Source organism: Barbus barbus, assembly GCF_936440315.1.
Source record: "Barbus barbus genome assembly, chromosome: 9".
In the NCBI taxonomy this organism is placed as follows: domain Eukaryota; kingdom Metazoa; phylum Chordata; class Actinopteri; order Cypriniformes; family Cyprinidae; genus Barbus; species Barbus barbus.
The window spans coordinates 14,561,190-14,565,939 of record NC_136737.1 but is presented as its reverse complement, the minus strand read 5'-3'; the positions used below and the strand labels follow the sequence as shown (position 1 = coordinate 14,565,939).

Sequence of the window (4,750 nt, the reverse complement as noted above, 5' to 3'; positions counted from 1 at the left end):
ATAAAAGCTGAAAAAAGAATTTTGTTTTAAACAAAGAATTTACATTTATTAATATAAATGTAAATGTTTATATTAATAAACATAAACATGTTTATTTATGTTATATTTATTTAGTAGACACTTTTATATTTTAATATATTATATTTTATAATTGATTTTGAAACTAGATTTCATATTAAATAATTTTTTTAACCATTTAAAATGTATACTTTTAATTTGTGAGTTTATTAAAAAATATTATTATTAATCAGTTAATTATTATTCATCATTACTTATTATTATTGATATATGTTAAAAATTCATATTGATTTAGTAGACTTATGTATCAATATATTATATAATATTTCATAATTTATTTTATGGTGAAAACAAATTTCATATTAACAGAAATTATTGTTTTAAATTTTGCAATTATTTGAAAAATTATTACATTAGTTTTTACAATAGACCTAAAGGGGAAGTCGTGGCCTAATGGTTAGAGAGTCAGACTTGTAATCCAAAGGTTGCGGGTTCGAGTCTCCGGCCGGCAGGAATTGTAGGTGGGGGGAGTGAATGTCCAGCGCTCTCTCCACCCTCAATACCACGACTGAGGTGCCCTTGAGCAAGGCACCGAAACCCCAACTGCTCCCCGGGCGCTGCAGCATAAATGGCTGCCCACTGCTTCGTTCGTGTGTGTGTGTGTGTGTGTGTGTGTGTGTGTGTGTGTGTGTGTGTGTGTGTGTGTGTGTGTGTGCGCGCGCGCGCGCGTGGATGGGTTAAATGCAGAGCACGAATTCCGAGTATGGGTCACCATACTTGGCAGTATGTCACTTCACTTCACTCACTCACTAAAGAAAAAGACAGTAATACATAGCCTAGAAAAAAAAGAATAAATAGAAAAAAAGAGACATATATGTCCTATTGATGTTTTTTTGGAAATGCTCTGTAAAATCGTAACTTTATTGTTAGGAATTAAATAAAGTAGTATAAAAAGGTAGTATAAAATGTTAATATCTGTAACACACAGTATCTAAACCTTAACCTAAAAGATTAAGCACAATAAAAGTTTTTTTTATCATAAATATAGATACCACATTATAATTTTTTAATTTTCATCTTGACATTAGTGCATGAAATCTGATTGTTAAAAATATTTTTACATTTTGAAGTTACAGTAAACTAAAATGCACAATACGTTTGTTTTAGTCCCAAAGACTTGACCCAAACAGGATAAGCACACCCAGAGGTCATGCTGTATCACTGCAGACACCACCCAAGACAATTTACATTAATCAAATACATTAATCTGTGTAATCTCTTGTAATTACCAAGATTTACTTGGTTTAATAAAAATAATCCCCCTCAATTAGACCCCCTGCCTCTAACGCTCTTGTACCCCACTTTGCTACTAATTGCGTGGTTAAATATGCGGAGCATTTAAATTAAGTTGCATTAACGCTCTGGTTATTGCGAGAGAAGTCTTTCTAGAAGGAGGCTTTCTTGGAAGATTTGCAACTGGTGGTGGTGTTGTTTTTCCAAACAGGTGGCTAAACGAACAAACACACAACTTAACGAACACATTTACCTGTTTACTCGATTCACGCATGCCTCAGAGACTGACGTCACATCTGCTACCAAATTAATCGTTTGTTGGACTAATCTTTACCAGCACTTCTTGAAAAGACGGAACACACAAGGAAAGACTACGAAAATCGAACCAGGACAACATGTTGTAAAGTGGGATTCAAAAACTGGATTTTTGACCATTAAGCCACAGATTCCAAGATCTAACAATACAGAAATGGAGGACAATTCATGCCGCAGCAATCGAGAACAACTGGGACTACAGTTCACTATTGACTATCTGTTGTACAATAAAGGACGCAACGATGAGAAGGCAGAACCAGAGGACAATGGCCCTCCATCTGAAGGTCTTCAATGCACAGTCAATGAAACTCTCTCAGAACAGAATAGCGAAAAATCAGAGGACCAGGAGTATGAAGAAAACAGATGTGAAGAGGAGCACGAGAAGACAAATCTGAAGAGTGAAGGAACAGATGAGAAGCCAGCGCAATCCTATATTGCCCTCATTTCCATGGCCATCCTGGATTCAGATGAAAAGAAGCTCCTGCTATGTGATATTTACCAATGGATCATGGATCACTATGCTTACTTCAAAAGCAAGGTATTGTATCTTCATGAAAGCAACTAAGCTTCCTCAAAGAGTTCTGTCTGGAAGTTAGGTTAAGCAATTTTGTAAAAGATGGTCAACAACTTACATCTCATCAACATAGTGATCTACATCCTTGTGACTTCTTCCCATTACCATTTGTATTCATAACCAAACAGTAGCTCTAACTGAATTCAATGTTTAAACATTACTTGAAGTGCTCAAAAGTCTACGAAACCTTTCAGAAGTGGCAAAGCACTTCTTCAGAAGACCTACTGCACAAAGAAAGAAAATAAAACAAACTAGAATATTATGAACTTGAATTTGAATTAGCAATCTGAAAAAGCCTCAAAGCACAGGATTTTACATTAAGATTTTTAATCCCACAATCTGATGAAGACTTACATATGGGTTTTTATCTGTGAAACCAAAAGTTTTGATTTAAAGTGAATTTGTGAGTCACAACATCAAAATTTTGGTCTGATTTGCAAGATACAACTCTGAGAACTCATATTCATTAAGTCAAAGTATCATCTCTGACTTTCAGATGAGTCATAATTCACATACTCTTTAAACAGGACAAGAACTGGAGAAACAGCGTCAGACACAATCTCTCTTTGAACGAGTGCTTCATCAAAGCCGGTCGCAGTGACAATGGCAAGGGCCATTTTTGGGCTATTCATCCAGCCAACTTTCAAGACTTCTCTAACGGGGACTACCACCGGCGACGTGCCCGGAGAAGGATTCGCAGAGTAACAGGGCAGCTGCCCTTCGCGCTACCCACGCATTACCAAAGTCTCAGCCACCTGAAACGGACACCATGTTGGTGTTGTCCACTGACGCATCCATTGATTCTCGCCCAGAGTGTACGGGAACTGGGCTGCACTTCAGACACACCGTAGTAGGCCATCCCTTCATGGACTGATATAACCAGATCTACACTCAAATTATTTCTTCATGCTGTTCAACTGTTGAAAATGTAATTGTACATATTTTGTAAGCCAAGTGCAAAACTGTTCATAAAAGGAAAATGAATAAATTTGGATTTATAGCATGTATTTTTTTTGTCCATTGCATTTTTTAAAGGAATATTCCAGGTTAAATACCTAGAATATTGTGATATAAAGTTTATTACTACAGAAAATCATTTCCACTCGTCACTCATTTTCATTAAAAAATAAAGATTAAAAAATTGAGGTTACGATGAGGCACTTACAGTGGAAGGGGCATATCCTTTATAAAAGCACTTACATTAAATCTTCTGTTAAAACGTGTGTATTACTTGAGCTATCAAGCTGTTTAAATCATCGTTTTATAACAGGCGCTTAAGGGTTTTAGTGTTTATGGCAAAATTGCATATAACATTACACAAAAAAAGTTAGGCTTTTTTTTAACAATAAAATCACATTGAAACACATTTATTTACATCATGTATCTATACTACTGAAACCATACTGTTTTTTTAATGTTTACAGCTTGGCTGCCACTTACTTCCATTGTAAATGCCTCAATACTTTTTTGTGTAAATCAACATTATGTACTCAACCCAGGAATACATAAACCAAATAATAAGCCAAATAAAATAAATTTAAAAAACGCTTTTAGAGTTTTAACTAATGAGGTCCATAAGGAACATAAAAAAAATCCTGTGTGCTTAAACAGATATAGGAAAGCTATGTGAAACCTTAGACTGCAACAGAACAAATTCTTAAAACCGGTAATACAATAATACCATTTAATTCCTCACCAAGCGTGTTAGTGTGCGAGCATCTCTTTGGGAGCACATTGCTCATGGTGTAAAAAAATGAACACATTCTTCACGGCTGCGGCCACTCCAGATAATAATTAGACAGAAGAGCTCAGAAGCCAAATCTTGAGTCCTAAGAGATTTCGGCAGGCTGCCCAAAGCCGACTCCGGGATAAGTACCCAGATAATCCCATAAATCTCCATGCAGTTTCGAAAAATAGGAAGCTTATCACACAGCATAATCTGGTAAGCGTTCCTCGGGTGAGGACCTACACTGCTGCTGGAGAATATGGAGGGAGGGATGAGGTAGTCGAGTGTGGGGCAAGATGAAGCCTCAAAACTGCATTACCTCGAGCAGAACAAGAGGGTCGTGAGCTAATGTGAGTCATCTGGACAGAATAATTACTGGCTAAAATATGATTTCATCTTACATTCTTTCTGATGCCTCTGAAAATCGGTCTCTAATTCCTGCCAGCTTCAGGAAGACAGCACTCGTCCCACTTCACTTTCGAAAAGTGTCTGCAGTCATTCGTATATCCTTGACCCACTTGGAGAAAAGAAGTCAAATTAGTGACCCTATTCATACACCCTATTCATGCACATTTATGTCACACTTGCTGTAAAGATGTCACATTTCCTATAAAATAAAACAAAACAGTGCGCTTTCTAATATGAATTATGTAAAGTTAATACAAATCTAGGGTACTCGTCAAAATTATTTTTGACATTTGTATTCAGAGAGGTCTTAATGATAATGTCATATATACAGTACTGTTTTAAATAATAAATAATAATGATATTTAAATCCAACCTAGTTATCATTATCATAAAATCGGTCAATACATGCATGTGTG

The 4,750-nt window shown here is 35.9% G+C and overlaps 1 pseudogene across 1 annotated transcript; it reads left to right on the top strand.

Annotated features, from left to right (window-relative positions):
- Positions 1-1,780: 1,780 nt before the first annotated feature.
- Positions 1,781-3,079, top strand: LOC306875242 (forkhead box protein C2-like; annotated as a pseudogene). Its single transcript has 2 exons — positions 1,781-2,164; positions 2,728-3,079. The product of its transcript is annotated as a forkhead box protein C2-like (transcript).
- The last annotated feature ends 1,671 nt before the right edge of the window (positions 3,080-4,750 follow it).